Source organism: Lissotriton vulgaris, chromosome 1_1 (assembly GCF_964263255.1).
Source record: "Lissotriton vulgaris chromosome 1_1, aLisVul1.2, whole genome shotgun sequence".
Lineage (NCBI taxonomy): Eukaryota > Metazoa > Chordata > Amphibia > Caudata > Salamandridae > Lissotriton > Lissotriton vulgaris.
The window spans coordinates 1,290,590,598-1,290,613,543 of NC_141685.1; the positions used below are offsets into that span (position 1 = coordinate 1,290,590,598).

The following is a 22,946-nucleotide window of genomic DNA, read 5'->3' on the forward strand; positions in this document are numbered from 1 at the left end:
TACCGAGTTGTTGCCCACCACAACTCGTTAAACTGTAAAATTAGTTGGCACGCAGCATTGGGCCTACACGGGACGGGCAACTGTGCCAATGGGGTAGGCGGCGACTCACAAACCGAGCTTGGTGCTATAAAAAGGGGACACCATATTGGAAAGGTTGTGGTTTTCATTCACTACTGAGGAAAGCTAGCGAGAATCGTGGCGATAGGAAAAGTCTCCATATACGTTTTGAAAACAACACACTTGCCGATAACTTGAAGGACAAACAATTCTAAAGTAATATAACCATCACTATTTCAAATACATACGTTAATCGGGAACGTAGACGTTAAATGATAAAACTTTTTTTAAATACTGTGATGAGGATAATGCATTGGATTGACTGTTCTTATTTTAGTTGACCCGGTAGCTTTGTATTCACGAGAATCTGTACTTTGAAACTGAATTTATCTGATCTTCTGGCTTCGAATACTTCCTCCGATCTTGCCTTTTCTCTCTTTCAATGAGCCCCATGCTTCTTGTTACACATACGTTGGCCACGCCCAAAAGCCTGTCACAGTGGTAAACCGCCCACTTTTCCTGTCAGTGTAACGTAGAACTACGGCCTAGTTTCCCATCAGTCACATTGAAAGTCTACGCCCATTAGCTGGTCAGCGGGGGCTTAAGCCACGCCTACGGTCATTCTGCACCCGCGCTAGGCCCTCCTCCTCTCAATCAGCTCCGCCCAGCTGTGACAATCAGCTGTCTGCGAGCTGCCAGCAGCCGTTTACGCGCGTGCGCGCCATCTCTCCCACCCCCCCCCCCCCAGCTCCTCCCCTCGCGCTGATCGTGGTCGCAGAGAGTGCGGGGCGGGCTCACTGGGGGCTCCCAGCCGTAGGGAAGCTTAATTTCGTGATAGCAGAGTAAAGCAGCGGCGGAGGCCTGGGTTTGTACAGAGTGGACTGATCTGTGATTTAACCGGGTGTGGAAGCGCGAGGTGAGTGCCAAGTTTGTTTGTGTAAATAGGAAGGAGGTAGCTCGGAGTCTTTGCGACTCCACCCCCAGCACACCGTGCCTGCGGGAAATCCCACGGCGGGTAGGGTGCGGCCCCCCGGGGTATGCCCCCTCCCTGCTGCTGAAAAGGCTGGCTGTGCTCCTCCTACAGGGGGAAGGACGGGTGGGTGTTTAGGCCAACCACTAGTAAATATAAATCTGACTGGCGCACCGCTTGTCCAATAGTCTATGCCCACTTGCATGTGGGCGGGCAGAGGAGTGGGGTTTAGGATCCAAGGCCTGACACATTTGCAGACCTTGGGAGGGTTCAGGGAACGCTTATGGGATGGGTGGGTGTGTAAGAGGTCAGAGGGTTAGGTGAATAGGAGCTATAGGAAGAAGAGAGTCGCTGATCCTAGTGGTGAACGCCATCAATATCCCAGAGATAGTGGTGGGTGCAGTTAAGGTTGTCAAGAGTACAGAAGTGGGTGTTGTAGAAGATGCCAGAGGTCGGGTTTGACGATTGACCTTATTGCGGTGTATAAAATTACACGAGAGGGAGTGGAAAGGTTTTACCTCTATTTCTACAACACTTTACCTCTTATTTTTCTTATCAATGGTACTCACCCTGTCTTCGTCCATGGCATTTGTCCCCAAAATTCTACTGGGCGGGCGAAAAAAAGATCCAAAATGACATGAGTGAGGATGGATTATCCTGATTGTTTTAGCGAAAGAGGTCCAGAACGAGTGGATGGTGTGCAAAGGGACAGGAGGAAAATGTATAATTGGTGTATATAGGATTGAGATGTGTGGCCTATAGGAACTTGAGGGCTGCCCCGGGAGAGTGGGGTTAGCAGCCAATTTGTTATGACACAAGGTCCATGGTGTTGATCTTTAGGTGTATTGCTGAGGTAACTTTACACCTTAGTGGGTCATTTTCCTAAATAGGAAGTTGGGAAGCAGGCTGACAAAAATCTTTTGTGGTTCCAAAGTAGCAGTGAACAGACAATCAGGTAGCGCAGTGAACAGACAATCAGGTAGCGTACGTCAGACCGTAGCTTATTAATGCAGACAACTGCATTTAGTAACATGGGTATATGAAAGGAATCCCTGAGAAGTGTAGACGGCAAGAGATTGGCGTGTCTAGAGTAGGCAAAGTCTAAATGCTCTTTGTTAGGTTTAGCAAGTCAAACAGATGTAGATAGTAAAGTGACCATATTAGTCTAGTGCTTGGTCAGTCGACCAAGTGTAGCTGCTTAGAAATCAAGATGTATGAATAATTGGTATGTGGAAGAAGATGATAGGAGATTATAACTAAGCAAATGAGTATGTACTAGTCAGCATTACAAAGGAAGGAGAGGGAGGAGCTTTGATTAATTCAGATATCTAATTTTTCGTTATGTAAGTGATGTGGTCACGCTTTAGGAAATATTTACCCGTTTCCGGATTTTGAAGACACCGTGCTTACATTTGTGAAGGACTTTTAAAAATTATGCGTTTATAAGAGACAAGAACTACACCTTGCATAGGAGTTCTACCTGGATGACTGCCTCGTGCTTCAGGATTGAGTAACTTCTAAACGTGTTATTCACTTGTGAGGGCTCTGTAAAGATGCTCACGAGAAGCACCAAAGTTAAGTGACTTTTGGATTTTATACTCTGCTAACTTGGTCACTTTATGCTGGCTGAAAGACTGGCTCTCCTGCACAGCGAAGTCCTTTGAAGCATGATAATGAGTTTTGATGTTCCGGTTCTTTGTAATATCTTTTCTCTCGGGGCCTCTCTAGTCCCTTCTCCATTGAAATGAATCCTCGTAGCTTAGCTTGTCTTTTCAACAACCTAGCCTGCCTTCGGCAAGCTTTTGTCACGATTGTCCGGGGTGCTTCACACAGCATGTTATGACTTCTTTGCATGTTTTTCAATTGTGGTTCAGTTTCTGGCATGGGTAGACTTAATTTCATTTGTGCAAGTGCTTCTTTTGAACATGCTTGTGTTCTTGGTTATGTTTCTGAGCACATCTTTAGAGGTGATTTGCTTCCCTGTCGTTCCCATTTTGGAGAACTGTTGGGATTTTCGTGCACTTCTAGATCAGATACATGTAGAGTGGTTCTTTTGGATTCTGGGCAGCATCCGCCCAATGTGCACAGTCTTCAGCTACTAAGTCAGACCCTAGAAAACCAATGCAGAATTCTACAATTTTAAGTATATCTCTATAATGAAAACAACAGATTGCTAGTGTTTATTCATACAGAGTTTTGTGATCTTGACATATTTTTTCTAAGTTGATTTTGGAAAAGTGTGTAGCATGCCTGGTCTGCAGTGAACAATGAAGCATAATGAAATGGTACTTAACTTGAAACAAAAAGAGCAGCTTATGCAATAATGTACGGCTTAATAAGCAATGACATGAAGTTGTTAACAGCAGTACTACTTCTCCCAGGGATGTAGAATTCCTATAGCCTGACACCCAGGACATAGTGTTTGGGGTCCAGGACAAGTAGGTCCAACAACCCCCTGCAGCACAAACCCTTTAGCTGTCAGTGTACAATATCACATTATGGATCTGGGAGGTGCATTGTTTGCAGTTTGGGTAATATTTGTGTCTATGCATTAATGCTGTTCGAGCTAGTATTTATGGTTCCTAAATGCAGAGTATTTATTATCAGGGTGAGCACTGTAAAGAAATGTAAGCTCGGATTGCACTACTGACAGTGGTTCTATTATAATAATGTGTGTGCACGTTTGCAAAATTTAACATGAGGCTATACTACGTAAAGCCTCCCAAAATGTTCTCTGATTAGATGCAGATATCTGCAGAAGCTTGAAAGCAAGGTTGATGATTCGTTGGTTTAAAAATTAAATGTTTACAAAAAAATGCAACTAGAATAAAAATGTTTTGCTACACTACTGTTAAATCTTAGCTACAATTTCTTTGAAGCATCATTTAGTAAAATGTTTTGATACATGCTACTATTTCCCAAAAATATTGATGATGGAATATCAGTGTAACCAGGTTAAGCAAGATTATGGGAAACATGAAATAAAACAATCATTGGCAAAGCAGATAGGCCTGACATTGGCCTTTAGTTTTTTCAATGTGTGTTGTTTTGATGTGGTTTTGATAATATTTTTGATTGTTGTGGGACCTGCCAGGCCCTCACCATTATTACAAATATTGGCAAAAATATTTCTGGATCTCTAAAAAAGCACACAATGCCACAGTAGTCAATGCAAAAGAAACAAATGATGGACGGAATGCTGAACAATGCAAACATTCACACCAGTCACAAAGATCTGGGTTTAATCCATAGTTTTTTTTTTTTTGCTCGCCATTCGACCCCAGTTTGGACCCAACCATATGCAAATCAGTCGTGACCCTGTCTCTCATGGGAACAGTCCAGCCCGAACTGCCAAGCCAGGCCCTCCCTGAACCAGAAACCAGCACCCTGGGACCGTTTTCGGGGCATCAACCTTCATCTGCAAGAATAGCTTGAATCCAGTGAGCACATCTGGGCATACCCTTCCCACTTACGGCGATAAATGCGAAAGGAACAAATGATAAACAGAATGCCTAACAATGCAAACATTCACCCCCAGTCACAAATATCTGGGTTTAATCCATTGTTCTTTTGCTCACCATGCCACCCCAGTTTGGGCCCAGCCAAATGCAAATCAGTTTTGATCCTGTCCCTCATGGGAACAGTCCAGCCCAAACTACCAAGGCAGTTCCTCCCTGGACCAGAAACCAGCATCATGGGACTGGTTTCGGGGCATCACCCATCAGCAAGGCTGCTTGTATCCAGTGGAAAAGTGAGCAAGGGCCCATGTCTGAGCAAAAAAAAAAAAACGATGGCTTTAGGTCCAGATTTCTACATTGGGTGAATGTTTGACATTGATCAGCATTCTGTCCATCAATTGTTCTTTTTGCATTTGTCACCCCGAGTGGGACGGGGATGCCTAGATGTGAGTCATGTGCTCTCCCTGCCACTGGAATCAAGCTAGTCTGGCTGATGAGGGGTGATGCCCGAAACTTGTCCAGGATGCTTGTTTCCAGTCCAGAGAGGACCTGATCTGTCAGTTTGGGCTGGACTGTTCCCATTGGAAACAGGTTCAAGACTGATTTGCATATGGCTTGGTTTTAACTGGAATGGCATGGGGAGCAAAAAAACACGGGATTTAGGCTCAGATCTCTGAACTGGGGCGAATGTTTGACGTTGATCAGCATTCTGTCCATCATTTGTTCTTTTTACAGTAGTCCATGGCACTTAAAACGTTGTGCTGATAGCCACCTTGAGAAAGAGTAGAATTCTGCAGTCACAGTTTACAAGTTCACTTTTCCTCCAGTTCCTTTTTTTTCCAACCCTGGAAGAATGTTTACTTCTGCAATTGTCGAGAGTAAATTTCTAGCCTTTCTCAGTATGGGAAAAGATTGGTCAAGAGCTGGTGGAAACCCCTAAAATAAGCAGGTTAGTAGGTTTCACATACCTGAAAGCGCATTCTAAAACTGAAGCTTGCTTACAGCTACCACCAGCCTCAGTATGTAGATGTGGTGAGAAGTAGCAAAATCAATGAATTGTTAGTATTCATCCCCTTCTATAGTATGAGCCCTGGCATAATCGGAGAGACTACTATCGGAGCTCTCGTATAATGAGATTGCTGCCATAATTTGTCTCCACACTACCTGGCACCAAAGGGACAAGTGGATTTTTTTTATGGGACAAGTAAATTTAATCAATGATTGATTGATTGATTGACGAAGCAACCTGTCCAAGGAACAAGTAGATATTATTGAAGTCCACACCCCTGCTCTCAAAGGTAGTTTGACCCGTTCTCTCAGTTCGGACAAGTGACAATTGCAATCTTGTTCAGCTCCACATGGTGGGGATGGGAAATTTCACTGCTAGTGTATTTGTCCCCCTGCTGCATTCCTTCTAAGCCGAGATCAAAGAGTGTTGCATTGTGCTAGTTTACTCAAACAAAATACATATTTTCTCACACATTACCAGTATTGTTATCTCGTGTAGGCAAAAGCGTAGCGAGTCAACACTGTAATACAAAGTAATGCAGCCTTGGTATTTTTTGGTTTCGCCTGGCGTCCACTGCGCAGCAGTGTTGGCGCAGGCGAAATCTTTTGTTTAGCAGTACGGGGCTTTGTCCCGCCTGTCTCTTCCATTGACTAACTCCATAAATAGAGGCTAGCCATTGGAAGAGAGATCTGTCCCTTATTCTCCGAGCAAATTCGTGGACATTCCGTAGATTTTTTCTCATTCCGCCCCTTTTAGAACGCCATGCGGCGGTGGCCGGTGTTTAAAAAAAAAAATTTTTTTTTAAGGTTTGTTTTGGTCATTTCTCCGAAGATAGCGCCCGGGCAGTAGCTTACTTGAGAAGCTCCGCAGTGCTGTCTTGAACCAGCAGACGTGGCTGCTCCGGGATGCCGGTTTGAAACTTTCGAGTTCCTACGCAGTGGGCTTCTGTCAGCTTCGATAGAACGTGCCCAGATGATATTCTGGACTGATCCAGCTGTTTCAGGCGTGTGGTATTGCTAACATTGAGCATAGCTTCAGTCTGTGATGTATCCGTGTTTGAAATAGTCTGTGAGCTATGTCTCAATTTCCCAAGCCCTCCGCCATAGGCATCCCCTCTTAAACCGAAATATCTACTTTCTTCTTTCTGAATCATGCCCTTCGTGTCCAGCGGCTGAAGTTACCAGTGTGTGCTATACAAAACCATTAAATAAATGCAAAATAAACAAAGCTGTGCTGTGATGGTGGTTTGTAGTTTTGTGCTGACATGACAGTGTTTTGTTTCAATGTGATGATGCTTTGTTTCATATTATCGTGTTAAAATGTTCTGGTCTGTTGTCATGTTTTGATGTGCTGTCGTTGTATAGCGTTAGGGTAGTGTGGTGTGGCGCTCATTGCTGTGGTACATCACAACATTTTACGCTCTGCAGGATTTATAATACACCGGTATGGCACCAAAATGCCTTCAGGGGTTCTGCTGCCCACCCCCTTCCCCAAAACGTTGTGTCGAGTAGTGTGCCAGCTCTTCCAGGTCATAAACACAGATCTGCGCCCATCTCTTCTATTCTGCCCCACAGTGCGTACCTCTCCTTGACTCCGTCTCTCACTGCCACCTCTTGCTGCAGGAGGTGCTTAGAGGTGGCCTGGGCGGCACGTGGCGCGTTAACGAGGGACATGTCTCGCACATGCAAACAACTACCCATTGGTCAGAGGCTGGCCAGGGATTCAGGGCTATATAAACACCATACCGTTCCATACGTACCATATACCATACCAGACCATACCATGCAATAATGCAATGTAACTGAATTGAGCAACGCAGGGTTAGGCTTGTCATGCTAGTTGCATTCTAGGGGGTATAATATGTTACGTCACCTCTCCACCGGCCCCTCAGTACATTATTAATTTGTCTCACCCTCCATGCCCTCTCACGCCCCTTGAGGTAGAAGACGAGTGCGGCGTGCCTCTCCGCACACTTACCTGATTGGAAGAGATCCAGGCAGCCGGCCAATGCTGCCAGGGCAGAGAGCAGGACTGTCAGGAGCCCTGTCTGACACTCCATACCCCGGGTGGCAGCGGTCTCTCGCTCTCCACAGGTGGCAGCAGTTTCTCGATTCTGGGTTGTCAGGAGCCCGTCAATTAGGATCAGCCTTCCCTCTGGGTGACAGCAGCACCATGGTCTTCTCTGAGTCACAGGGGATCCACAGACCCTCGATTAAGAAGACCCCCCCCAGGGATGGTACAGCCCTTCAGTCAGCCTGAGGCCGCCAACAGTCCATCCGTTGTAAGAAGCGCCGGTCACAGGTGTCAGGAAACCCTTAGTCCAAGGTTTCAGGAGACTTCCAACGCTACCTCCAGCCCTCGGCCCAGGTGTCTTCAGCCTTCTCCCAGGTGTCAGCAGTCCTGTGCCAGCTCCTCGGGGTATGGCGAGGACAGCCGGCAGGCCAGTGACGCAGGTGCGTGGCTGTTGCTCTCGGGCGCAGGTACCTCAGAGTTTCCTCTGCTGAGCTCCCGGGGCTACAGGAACTCTCAGCCCCAGGTGCCCTGGAGCCAGCAGCCCCTCAGTTAACTCTTTCGTGGTGGCGAAGGTAGCCCTCATGTCCAGGTAGCAGCACCTTTCAGTCTTCTGCCATGTCAACAGCCTCTGCTGTGTCAACAGACCCTGTGCCTGCAGAGTCGGTGCTTTGCCCTGAGATGTTCAAAACCACTGAGGCCCATGTGTCAGCAGCCCAGCCCCCACTCCTCTTCTGGGTGGGTGTGAGCAACTACTAGTGCTCTGTAGGGGGTGTCCGCAGCCCCCTAGTCCGGTCATGTGGGAGCGTCCAGCCCCTCAGTCCAAGGTGGAAGAGCGCGCGCAGTCTTCTCCGCAGGAGGATGACCTTCAGTCCCTTGTCTGGGTGGCCCCTCCGTCTCCCCAACCGCCCAGTGCTTCTTCCTTGCTCTGTCCAGGGCAGCTCTCCTGGGCTCCCGCTGTGTGAGCTCGCAGGGCTGCCCGGGCCGTCCCCTCACAGCTCCTCTTACTGGTGTACACACAGAGCACGGGCAGAGGGAGGATATTTCATTTACAATGCCAACAGCTCTAACTTTGGTAAAGGCGAAACTGTTGCATTGTAAATGCTTGTTTAGCAGTACTTTTGGTTTGGTGAGTGAAATCTTGTGTGTAAAATCTTGTGTGTATCTGTTTGAGACGTTGTTTTCTGTTGAAGATTCTATGAAAAAGCCTACATTTTATGGTCGCTTCCTTGAATCTTGTGAGCCCAGTTGTCTGTTTTATTAAAATATACACCATTATGTTAGCTAGTTGCCTCTAATGGCTGGTTCAAGAGTTTTAGATACCTGTTTGACGTCTGTTCTTGTTTTTAAGTTGATCATGAATATAAAGAACAGGGTTTGAAGTAGAGGATAAATAATAACTTTTTGAGGTGTAGAAATTATACTTTTAATAGTTGTACCTTGACTTTTGCTTACAGCTTTTTATTGCTGGGTGGTTTTACAAATGGCAAAACCACACCCTTTATGTGCAAAATTTGTATTGAGGTAATTAAAAAAGACCGGTGTCTAACTAATGGGATGCACGTTGCACAGTAGCTCTGTACCTAAGAGTATTGTTAAGGCATTGTTTTTTGCACATTTGTAGTGTGTCAAACATTTTATACCAACCTGTTCGCAAAAAGGTTTACTTAAATGTATGGAATAACTGTACTGATAGGTTAACCTTATTAACACCAAGTTGTAACTTAACTGTAGTATAACATAGATACCCTTTCAGAAAATCGAACAGTAAAATGACTCCAAAAATGGGTAATGCACTAATGCCATGATTCCTACAGTACGCACATTCTCTGTGTATCTTAGTCATAAACTTTGCTGGAGCACAATGTAGACATTCTTGTCACAGCCTTCCTATTCTGATTTTATAATCTTGTCTGTTTCTATGTGGCAGTCTTCTTAGTTTCTGTCTGACTGAGACACCCTCTTTTTAGGTCTTGCCTAAGCCATCGCGTTAGCGATGCTCTGGCCAGATATAAAGTAAGGGCTTTCAAAAGTGCTCCCAAAGTTCGGATTGGGTGCAGTGCATGTGACCGGGCACGCGCACCATTTGTACTCCTGCAGCCTTTGGAAGCACTTTCGCGGCCGCTTTGAAGTTCTCAGTGAGCCACGTGGCCACTGAGAATATCAAAGCGGCCGCGAAAGTGCTCACCATTTGCCACCCCCTTCCTTATCCCACTTCCTGCTTGTTGAAATGGTTGTTGAACAAAAAGCTCAGATTGTCTGAAGTTTTCCCAGAGCATGGGACCTCTTTACGACTCTGCCTTTGACTTGCAAATTGGGGAGGGAGCACCTCACAAAATAAACGCTGTTTCCAGGCTCAAGCTTTTGTGAGGTGAAATAATGCATTCTGGGTGATCTAGTCTTGGTTTGCTTCGTTAAACTATCACACATGAAACAAATGTTTAGTCGGGTGAAACCTCGTGATAAGAAACAGACCCCGCAATGGAATGGAACTACATGATTAACGCAGACATCACAGCTTACTGTATAGATTGCTTGCATTCATGGACGATGTAGCTCATAGTTTACTGCACAGCGCTAATATTGGATGCATGTTAAGGGTGACGCTTTCAGCCAGTCTGGGCTTTTTGGGACGGAGAAATATAGCTTTCAAGCACTTATTGCTCTCTGTTCACCATCCTCCTCATTCAGCATAAGCCAGCAACCCCCTGCACGTGTTCTGCATCAATACACCTTTAAATCCCCCATAAAACCCCCAGGCTCGGGGCGCGTCTGCAAAGCCCCTTTCCCGGTCGCTCTCAGGTTCTTCGCTCCCAATTATTTTCAGTATTTTTTTTAATGCTCCTTCCGATGAGAGAGAACCCTTTTCTTCCCTTAAAGAGACGTATTGTGCTCCTGATATGGGGGATATGGAAGCATAACACAACAAAGCATAGGATAGCAAAACAAAACATAGCATAGCATAACAAAACATAGCATAACAAAACGCAACAAAACAGCATAGCTTAACAAAACAAAACATAGCATGGCTGAACAAAACATAACAAAACATAATAACATAACAAAACATAATAACATAGCAAAACACAACGTAGCATACCAACACAACAAAACATAGCATAGCATAGCAAAACAAAGCATAGCATAATAAAACACAACAAAACATAGCATTGCATAACAAAGCAGAGCAAAACATAGCATAGCATAGCACAACATAGCATAGCAAAGCATAGCATAGCAAAACATAGCATAACAGAACAGCATAGCATAACAAAACAAAACATAGGATAGTAAAACAAAACATAGAATAGCATACAGCATCACTCAGCACCACCACAGCATCACTCAGTGGCACCACTACATCACTGAGCTCCACCACAGCATCAATCTGTGCAACCATTCAACAACAACTGGTTCAAATATGTTATCTCAATGTTTCAAGCTTTATTACAAATGTAACAAAAATATGTTAATATTTGACATATGTTCTTGGATTTTCGTCACAATAAAATACACGGAACATAATCTTCAGAAAAGTTATTTACAAAAGTTTAAGCTATTGCCATTATAAATTACAATAACTTTTATTTAAGTATTAATTATTAAAAAACATTGTTATTTGTAATATCAATACATGTAAGTCACGTAAATACAACACATATTGCATTACAAATGCTATAGGTGTCACATTTGCGAGAGTTATAACTATTGGCATTGTAAATGACAAAGCTATTAATTTCGCAATTTACAAAAACAAAACCTATATAAAAAATGTGTCATTTACAATACCAATAGCTCTAACTTTCCTAATACGAGACCTATTGCATTGCAAATGCTTGTTTTTGGGAGTGTGTGGGAACCAAGGCAAAATACTGACAGCCATGTCATATTGTAGGCTTCTTTCTGTCACCTGGTTCAACGTGTCGCCAATCGCCCGCCAGTACTCCCTCAGGTCAGGGCAGGACCATAGCATATGGTCTAGTTCCGCCCCTTCTGCAGTGCATCTAGGCCACGCCGCCTCGGCCGCCCTGAAATATTTCCTAATTTTACCAGGTGTTAAATAGGCTCTGTGTAGGACGTAAAAGTGGATTTGTTGGAAGCGTGCATTTCTCGTGCTCGCCGCACTATCTGCGCCCAAGTCGTCTCGGGGATCTCCTTATTCAGGTCTGATTCCCACTTGGCTTTAAGCGCTGTTAAGGGCGGCAAATTCTCCCGGAGTATTCTAGAGGACAGGCATGTTACTGCCTTATAAGTCCCGGCCGCCATCATGGTGTACTGACAAGCCATGGTCGTTGTTGGTTCTAAGAGCCCCCCCTTCCAGTGCGCCTGCATGGCCCCAGTTACCGCGGCATGCAGTAGGTAGCCTCCCCGCGGGAGGTTGAACCGCTCCTGTAGAGCTTGATACGGAATGAGTGCCCCATCCTCGTATAAGTCGCCAATCACCTGCAGCCTCGCGTTCTCCCAAACCTGTTACTGCGACCAGTCCCCTCCGTGGGGGAGCGGCGTTACCATTCCAAGAGGTATCTCAGGAGCATATGGACGTCGTACGCCCGCACGACGTTGGGAGCGGTTCCAGCAGAGCCTAAACGTTTGCTCTTCAAGGGTTAGCTCTCTAAGGGTAAGCCTCTGTTGCAAGGCTATATAAGCAAGGAAATGTCGCGGAGTGCCCCCATCCCTCTCGTGCTCCGGACCTCGGAATACCCTTGCCACCTCCTGCCTGAAGAGCTGCAACTGAGCCGCAAGGTAGTAAAGCTCGAAGTCCGGGACCGCTAGGCCTCCCTCGTCTTTAGGGCGAGTGAGCATTGTTAATGCGACTCTACGCCTGCCCGAGCCCCAGACGAACGAGGTCAGTTGCGACTTCAATCGACGAAAGGTGGAGCTGGGTACCCACGCAGGTAGCGTGCGGAAATAATAAAGAAGGCGCGGCAGAGCAACCATTTTCAGTAAAGAGATTCGGCCGGTTACCGAGAGCGGGAGGGTGGCCCAATAGGCCATGCTTCCCTTCAGCACCCGCATACTTCGTCCCACATTGCTTTCCAGCATATCTGCTGCCGTGTGGTACACATATACCCCTAGGTATTTCAGGCAGGTGGGCTCCCAGTTGAGTAAGGGACGGTGGGCGGGCCGTAACACACCCCGTCGCAGACGGAATAGGCACGTCTTAGACCAGTTAACTTTCAAACCAGAGAGCTCTCCAAACTGCAAGAGCAGTCTCTCCGCACCCGCCAACGCTTCTTCCGCGTCCTTTAGGAATAACAATAGGCCGTCTGCGTACAAGGAGATAAACTGTTATCCCCCTCTACTGTCTATACCCTTATAGTGTTTCCCCGTCCGGGCCTCAGCCGCGAGGGGTTCAATCGCCAGGGCGAATAACAGGGGGGACAGAGAGCATCCCTGCCGCGTTCCACCGGATATTGGTGCGAGATGAGGGACCCCACTCGTACTGTTGCCACCGCCGACGTGTACAGCACTCTCGTCCATTGGATATAGCCTTCCCCAAGGCCAAAGCGTTCCATGACCTTGTATAAGTATTCCCACTCCAAACTATCGAACGCTTTCTCGATATCTATCGATAGGACCAGGGGCGCCTGGGCTCCTGAACGTATGTCATCCAACAGACGTATGAGCCTCCTAATATTTATAGTCTTGTTGCGCGCAGGGATACAGACCTATTGTTACCAATACATAACATTTATTCAGGGTAGGACTTTGGGTCAGCTTGATGCTCCTGACTGGAAGGCTCTGTTGTCTAGCTCGGCTGTCTCTTTTTGTTCAATGGTTTTCTTCCCTAATCTTGTGTTTTTCCCTCTCAGGAGTATTTTCCACTCAACCACAACAACACACAATCACACACAACCACACACCCACACACAACCAACCACAAACACATACACAAACACATTTAGACACACAAACACACAGCCACAAACTAGACACAACCACACACACACACAACTACACACACCACCACACACACACAATCACTCACACACACACAACCACACACACACATACAAACAAATCAACACCGACACACACAAACACACAACCACATTCAGACACATATCCACACACACACACACACACCACAAACAAATCAACACCAACACACACAAACACACAACCACATTCAGACACATATCCACACACACACACCACAAACAACCACAAACACAATCACACAACCACATTCAGACACACAACCACACACAACCACGCACAACCAGAAACACAATTACATACAACCACACACCCACACACAAACAACCACATACCCACACACAACCACAAACACACACACAAACAACCACAAACACACACAAACACATTCAGACACACAACCACACACACAAGCAACCCACACACAACCACACACTACCACACTACCACAACACACAATCACGCACACACACACAATCACTCACACACACACAACCACACACACACATACAAACAAATCAACACCGACACACACACAACCACACACACAACACAACACACAACCACAAACACAACCACATTCAGACACACAATCACACACACACACACACACACAACCACGGACAATCAGAAAGACAATTACACACAACCACACACACAATCACACACAGCCACACACAGCCACACACAACCACAAACAACTAAACACAACCACACACAAGCACACCCACACAAAACCACAACCACACACACACACACACAAATCAACACCGACACACACACAACCACAAATACACACACCACCACACACACACCACCACACACACCACCACACACACCACCACACACACCACCACACACACCACCACACACACCACCACACACACCACCACACACACCACACCACACACCACACCACACACATCACCACACATACACAACACCCGACCACACACACACAAGACCCGACCACACAATCACAAACGCAACCACACACACATACCCACAACCACACACACATACCCACAACCACACCAAACAAACACAACCACACCAATACAAATTCAACCACACACACACACACACAACACCCACACCCACAACCAAAACCCACAACCACACACACAACACCCACAACCAAAACCCACAACCACACCAACAAACAAAAACACACACAACCACACCAAAACAAACTCCAAAACATACAACCACACCCACACAAACTCAAAAACATACAACCTCAAAAACACACAAGCACCCACAATATCACAAACAAACACAAGCACACACGCAACTACTACCAACCACAAACAACCACACACAAAACAACAACCACACACACCCACAAACACAACCACACAAACACACACACACACAATCACACACACACACACAATCACACACACACAATCACACACACAATCACACACACAACACCCAGCCACACACACATCACACAACCACACACCCAATCATTGTATCACATTAAAAGTAACACAGGTAATAACAACATAACAGTTAGCTCTCCCCAGTGTGAAGCGTGTTTTATCCGCAATACTATCTTGGATGCCTACATTACATATGCCCTTAAAGTGAACCACCCACTGCTGTTCCAAGATAGGATGGCACAAAGCAGGACCCGATGGCTATGTAAAATAAAGCTTGTTAATCACCCTCCAGAAGAAAATGCTATCTTTCAATTAGCACGCCTGAGCTAATAACGTCTGTTTACCATTCATAAGAACTATCTTCTAGTCTTTCAAACATTTCACAACAAGATCCTTCTCTCTCGGGGACTGTTTGAGAGTGACTTTTAAGAGGCGAAGACACGTTGAACAGGCTTGGTCAAACCATCTAGGGTGGACAGAGTTAGACTTAGTTGTTGGCACCGTAAGCAGGGTTGCGATCTTCTGCGCATTCCCTGCGAATACCTTTAAAATCGCCTCATCCAAGACACCCAGGTCCAGACAAGTGGAGATCTTTTGCTAGCACTTGCTAAAGAGCCACACGTTAAACACCTTGGATCCACAAGAGACCATTTTAGCCTTCTCCCTTGATCTACTATGGTGGCCACGGCCTGTATCACTGGTATTGGATTGGCTCTCCACTTAACACCCCCAATATAACAAACCAAAGGAGTATTATCACTGAAGGGGCTGCACATTATATTAAAACTTGGGATAAAGAGAAACCGAAGAGCTGAAACAAAAATGTAATCTGTAATTAACACACAACCACTCCACAACCACACACACACAACCACACCATCAGTGCACACTTTCACCAGACACAGACACCATCAGCCGTCACTGCACGCTTCCACCAGGGGTCAGTGCACGCTTTCACCAGGCACACACACACCACCAGACGTCAGTGCACGCTTTCACCAGGCACTCACACCACCAGCCGCCAGTGCATTCCTTCACCAGGCACTCGCACCACCAGCCATCAGTGCACACTTCCACCAGGCACACACACCACCAGCCGGCAGTGCACACTTCCACCAGGCACACACACCACCAGCATCAGTGCACAATTTCTACAGACACACACCACCAGCCATCAGTGCACACATCAATTGTTAACGCATCCACAATTAACTATTGTAGCAATCGCAGTATGGCGCACTTTACTTTTAAGCATATTCATCTAAAGGGAAGCATGCCACCATTGCTACAAAAAAAAACAATTTTTTTGGGCCTGCAATTTATAGACTTTTGTTGCATTTGGTGTTGTAATATTTAGCAATGCCAATAGCTCATACTTAATTAATGCGAGACCTATTGCATTGCAAATGCTTGTTTGTTGAAGAGTCTCATGCTCTTTGCGTCCTCCGTCATTACATGCCAACATCTTGACTGCTTCTACACCCCCCATTCTCTGGGACTTCAGTTTTGGGAATGTCTTCCTAGATGTTGTTTAGTTCTGCCTGGATGCCGTTTTACTGTACTCCTAGTTTATCAAATCTTTAGGAGACAAGATTCTTCTCAGTGTTTGTTTCTGTACATTTTCTGTTACTTAACAGAGGGGCTCTTTTTGTACTGGTACATTTTTTATGACTGGGTTGTCAAATTATGTCAAATGGCTTGAGCAAATATATCCACAATCCATGGCCTCGTTTTCAAACACCCCCTTCAACTTGTTAAGTGTTTTTAGATTTTGGTAACACAGGACACAGAGTAGGCTGGTTAAAAGGTGATTTCCCTGGTTCTCTTTCTAGTCAGGCCTCGTGTACACTAGATGCGAGGCTAGATGGCTGCCTTGCGTTAAAGTCTTGCGGTTTACGCGCACTGCTATTTCATATACAGTGAGCAGAATGTGAAATGCTCCCTCGGTTATCTGCAAGTTAGCTGTCATGTCTCGTGTTCAACTTTTATTTCTTGAAAAGTGTTGAAAGCTTCAACGAACGAAACAGATCTTAGCTGCTAGAAAGAATACATCACCCAAAAATATTATCACACCTTGCCTACAGCATTACCCCAACAAGAACTGCACATTAGTATCACGTGTGTATAAGTTTCAGAGGAAGAAAAATCCGTTTTTGCTTTCACATAGGCAAGATTTAAATGAAAGAAGCCGTTCAATTTGTGATGGGTAACCGTTTCTTAAATATAAGTTATGTTTGATGATCCTCGTAATTTAGAAATATTACACAAGTAGACCTGATGTTACTTTGCAGTTTTAAAGTATGACATGGTCGTGACCCTTTGAACTTGCCATCACTAAATCCTTTAGTGCGAGCAATTCAGAGCGTAGAAGAAGACTTTAACTAAATGCCAGAGTCAAAACCCTGCAGCCCGACTTTTAATCTGATGCCATGCTTTTATTAGCCATACCCTCTTTCATAGAACAGCCATTCACAGTACTTGCATGAGGAGAGAGAATGTGCCTTCTCACATGTGGTATCAGGAATTCAGAGTATCTTCTTTCAGAGATTTAGACAAACCGACTCTATAATCTTTTTATATAGATGAGCAAGGATTACGTTTCCCTTGTAGCCTATCTTGTAGTCTATCTTGTGTTCATTTTCTTTTTAATTTCTTAATTTTTGTTAAGTATTAATGACTCTGCAAGCACTGACGGGAGGATGATTGGCAACTTAAGTGAAGATCGTGCAGTGGACAAGGAACCTCTGTGTTATATGAACAGATCTGTCAACGTATTTTTTTTTTTTTTAAATTTCAACACCAAGTCTGAATTCCTTGTTTGGATGGCCATTAAGTCATAGAATTTTCGAAATGGAGATAAACCCACAGATCATGCAGTTTTGAAGACATGATGGTCTGAAGCTGCTCAATTTTCTCGAGAATGAGACTGCCTAAAGAGTTGCAGAGTGGTATTTGGAGTTATGATTTCAAGCGGCATAGCATATTGTTGGAGAAAGGCATCATACCTGCTAAATTCTTATTTGCTCATTACTAATCTCAGAAGTACATTTCCAGATGTTAAGATTGAAACTTCTCTTTGAAGTTTCAGCTTTTTTTGTTTTTTAACTTGTTTTTCGTTGATTGTTTCTGAACTTGTCTATTGACAACACTTCCCCACAGTCTTAAAACGTTTGAAGAGTTTGTTTAGCACCTTCCCTTCTATGTCATCATTAAAAGTTGTTACAGTGTGGTATCCCCTCCTTCGGGGATACCAGTCTACCCAGTTACAACTGGTCTGTTAATGAATTCAGGACAACGGGATACATAAGCACGTGGCCTGGTTTTGCTGGGCAGAACCGCACCATGTTAAATCAAGTGCAGGGTCAAGTCTGCTCCCACATCCAGCCCGAAATCCGAAATGGGGATAAGCATGCCTTTTTTGACCTGGTATAACCAGGTTGGCATATTTTTCCCTGTTCCTGGTGGAATTCCTTTTAATTGCCAGATGTACTGTGGGAATGCGAACTGGAAATTTTAATTCGAGCAGCCGGTTACCCCTTCCCCTAAATCATACAGACAGGAGGTTTGGCCCTGTATATAGTGACTAAAATTAAAATACGTCCATTACCTATTAAACCTGTATTGACTCAGATGAAAAATACATTTTAGCTTGTGTCCCCTATATAAGTACACAAGGTTCACCATACTTGTAATCCCATGATGCATGGGCTCAATCTTCCTCCTCCATAATCTATATTAGTTTGTTTTTTCATAAATTGAACCGTAATTAAAAACATTTATTAAACCGTGCAACAGTAGTATTGATTGAATGGAAAGGAGGATTCTGACAAGGACCGGGTGAGTCGGGATTAACATTGTACACTTTTAAAGCTGTATTGGGTGTTTTGTCGAAAGCCACTTTGATTCACAACCAGTTACTTTCCTCAGAAAGGGTTTCATTCTAAATACATGCATATTGCTTCAGTTTCATGCTTCCAAAGGTACTCTTGATAGAACAACAAGACTGCTTAGTTTGTTGGGCAAGTCCTTTAATCGTCAACTTGATTTTAGATTTTTGTTTTTTTTCCTATCCGTTAGTAAGGCTTTTTTTTATCTTACTCATTTTCAAATAAAGAAGAGAAATAAATAGCATGTACAATAGATGAATCATTGTATTGACCTAGTTAGAATATTTTGAGCCCCTGAAATCTGAGACTTTGTATGTTACACCCATAAGTTGATTGTTTTGCTTCAATGCGATTTACTACCACCTCCAAAGAGTCCCTCCCTATAGCAGTAACTACTTTATCAAGTTAATAATTGGTTTACAAAAGGATTATTTGCTCATTATATATACATCTTGTTTTGGGAAGCTTGACATAAAGTCTACAGTATGTAATCAATTGTCAAACTAAAGACTGATAGGGTTAGCCGATTGTCCTACATGCATACATTTGCACTTAGTGGAAAGCATAGTACAGCACATGCTCCTGCATTGGGGAATACCCATCTAATCCTCAGAAAGAAGTTGAAAACTCGTTGCTTAGGTGTCAGTGGAGCACATCATTTTAACTTCACCACCATCCAGACACCTGCCATAAATAGATAGGGTCTCCTCCTGACCTAGTCTGGCACTCTTATGCCTTTCCGCAACTTAGACGGCGCTACAGCTCTCTGTTATTCCACTTGCCACTGTCTTCAGCAAGTCTTTAAAAACATCTATTACTGATTTTTGCCTTCAGTAACCTTTGTGGATTATGGTTGCTTGCAATTACCTCAATTTCTGCGAAGACAAGTTTGCCTTGTATAATTGTAGAACCCACTAGATCTTAGTTGTAGGTTTTGCTTCAACCACATTTACGTTCCCATACCTTTATTTTGTCTCCTTTTATTACATCTACTCATTAATTCACTCTTAACCTTGAACTTGCTTTTAATTTTTTCTACAAGTCTTCCATCCCTAGACCAAAACCATACGCTAAAACTAATAGTTTCCCGGGTTTTAATGTACATTTAATTACTTAATATCTTTAATATTATTATTTCCATGACACCTATTATATCTAAATTACATTTATTTATTTGTAAGTAATTTAAAATGATCTTAGGCTAGGTGAGTTCTTGTGCAAGAGTTTTCATAATGATGAGAAGCATTGGTCCTCAAACTTTGATACCTCTGCCCTGCCACATATCGGAGCACTTGGGCAAATGAAAGGGAGTGTTCATATTACATACATCTTTAACTTCCTACATCTCCCTCTTCATCCTGTGGGCATACAATTATGTGTAGCTACGAGGACGAGGCGGCTGGCTGTGGCTTTACTTCAGACATTTCTGGAGGGACAGGAGACATATCAGCCTTTACTCTTAGATTCCAAAAGTGCTTCAAGACCATTTAAATGGTGTGTACCCTCTCACAGGACTCCAAACATACTAGTGCTCCTAAACCCAACCCTAAATTTAAATTAAATGGATTTGTTTTATATTATTGGAAATAAATGTGAACCCTTGCCCTAGTTTTAATAATTGAAATTTGCTTAAATTGAAATCCAAGGAACTTTATGGCAGTACCAGTTGTAACTCTAGCCTGTTGATTATGTAATTTAAATTAAGTGAACTTAAATTAATGTTTTAATAATGATGATATTAAAATGCAGTAATCATAACTAATGCTAATCCTAAATTAAATACATTTGACTTTCACTTAATTTTGTTGAATTAATTGTAACCTTAACTGTTATTGAATTAATTTAACACATACTTAATTTCTTTCAGTTCTCAGTTACTTGCAATAATACTAAACTTATCCTTAAATTAATAAAAATTATGTTTAAAAGTGTTTGAAAATAATTGAGTGATACATTTATATCCTAAATGCTTGTTTGGCCTTTCCTTTAAAGAGGAATTCCTGAAACATTTGGTGACGTGCTGATACATGTGTGTATAAGCAAAAATGTGAAAGTGTATTGAAAGTAATGCTACAGAAGCAAATGTCTCAAGTAATGGAGGAGAAGTAAAGGTTTAACACTGTCTAAGAAATCATCTGAAGAAAATGGATACATTATGGTCACCAACTTTCTTTGGGTTGCTGTACCATTTGAGAGGATGATAAAACAATAAAATGTAATGTAGTATGCAATGCTGACTTGGGCAGTCATTTTCAGTTGGGTTATTTATAAGAATTTACCATTTGAAATTGCTGCTCTGAATGGTACGTTTTTTGCTCTTGGGTAACCATGCAGTGGCCTTGTGCTCCTATGACACTTTCTATTGCAGTTTTATGTAGCACAAATATTCCCCGCGGGCATTGGAGCAGTTTAAGAGAATCCGATTACTTTACACATTTTAAGCACACACAATTGTGATTTACCCAGAATCACAGTGTTGAACCAAGGCCAGGATTTGAACCTAATATCCATGATCATCAACTTCAGCTGCTAGTCCAAATCTCCTCCACTATCTACCCCAGTGTCTCCTAGTTTAGAGCAGTTTCTCCTTAAAACTCTTTGTCTAATGCACAATTAGCAGGCTGCACAGCACCATTTTCTTGGCATCACAGATGATGTCGATGTGCGCCCACAAGAAGTTAAGTGCCTGTGACGCTAACTATCTACATATATCGAAAGCCAACATTTGAAATAGAGGAGTCTGTCTTTATTCTACCCGGGCCCTGACTTTATGATTTAATTACCCCATGATGCTCATAATCTTAACTACCCGTTGGTCTTGCAGTGCTGTCCTGTAACCTGTCTTTATTCAGCTTGAGCTTTATCTCCCATCAGAGTTCTGATGCTTGTTTCAATGAATTAATTCAGTTACTGGGAGAGACATGTCGGCACTCCTGTTTAGAGGTAGAAACTTCTGGATGTCCTTGTTCCAGCCCCCGCTGCTGCACAAAGTACCTTACTGCCTCTTTGCTGTTCTCTAGTGTGCCACTGTCCATACCTAGCACTTCTGATTGCTATTCATCATTACTGTCAATTTCCACTATGCGTTTGCTGCCCTATGCCTTTGTTGCCACCGGTGTCCCAAAGGCAGGCCCATCTTCACCCGTCCGCTCCTGGACAGCACCCACGGCCAAGAACCCCTGTTCTCCCGCTACCCGCAAGTACACAATCGCTGAACTCGAACACAGGACCCCAGACTCCGCTATTGCTGCCGCACCACGCCACAATCAGCGTCAGGACCTTTTACCTGCCAGCACTGTCACTTCCCTTGCAGCACCGAAGCACCTGCATGCACCATTACAACGACCACTACCGTGCCGCCCACGTTGATCACAGAACCGCTCCCCTGCTTCCTGCTCAACACAGGATCACTGTGCAAACACAGCCACCGAGATATGGGACATATTCACCTCCCTCACCTCGACGTTGTCTTCCTCACTGAGTCCTGGCTCAACCCTGCATACACTCCCGACATAGTTTCACCTACACCAGATGGCTACAAGATGGTATACCGGGACTGCATCAACAAACACTAGGTGGAATCGCCATCACCTACAAAGAAACAGTCCACAGCACCACCACCGCAGAGGACACCACCCGATCATGGAACACCTCCACTTCCAACTCCAAATCAACAGCAAAACCACCATCCGAGGCACCCTCATCTACAGACCTTCAGCACCACGTCCCAGCTTCTGCGATGCCATCCCCAAATTCATCGCCTTTCTCACAGTTGACTCCAAACCCCTCAAAGACCTCCACACCGCCAACCTCCTCGAAAACATGACCCTCACCCAACTAGTTACTAACCCAAAATAAGTTGCGGGACACACACTCGACTCTATCTTTATGGCCAGAGACAGTCAAGTACAACCATGTCACTGAACTCACCTGGACAGACCACACCATCATCCACTATATCATCACAGGCTCCCCCCGGTAACGCCACCAAGCTGCCCAGCACCTCACACCGCAACTGGAACAAAGTATGAGAGGGCCAATGGACAGACGACCTCCACACCTCCCACCCTGGCACCGTAGCCAACCATGAACAGGCTGTCTAAAACTTCTCCGCCTGGATCACCGATTGTGCCGCAAGTCACCCCGTCAGACCCTCCAAACTCAAAAGATCACCAAACAGGCCAATTGGTACACCTCGGAACTCAATACTACATGCATATGGCTAAA

At 44.3% G+C, this 22,946-nt stretch overlaps 1 protein-coding gene across 2 annotated transcripts in view; it reads left to right on the top strand.

Moving 5' to 3' along the window:
- The first annotated feature begins 798 nt into the window (after positions 1–798).
- LOC147749014 (cyclic AMP-dependent transcription factor ATF-7-like) overlaps positions 799–22,946 on the top strand; it is a 730,865-nt gene continuing 708,717 nt past the window's right edge. Inside the window, exon 1 of one of the 2 annotated variants that reach the window (XM_086965250.1) lies at positions 799–973. The gene's annotated coding sequence lies outside the window, so the exon portion shown is untranslated. The remainder of the gene's footprint in view (positions 974–22,946) is intronic. The other variant, XM_086965259.1, reaches the window with a different exon arrangement.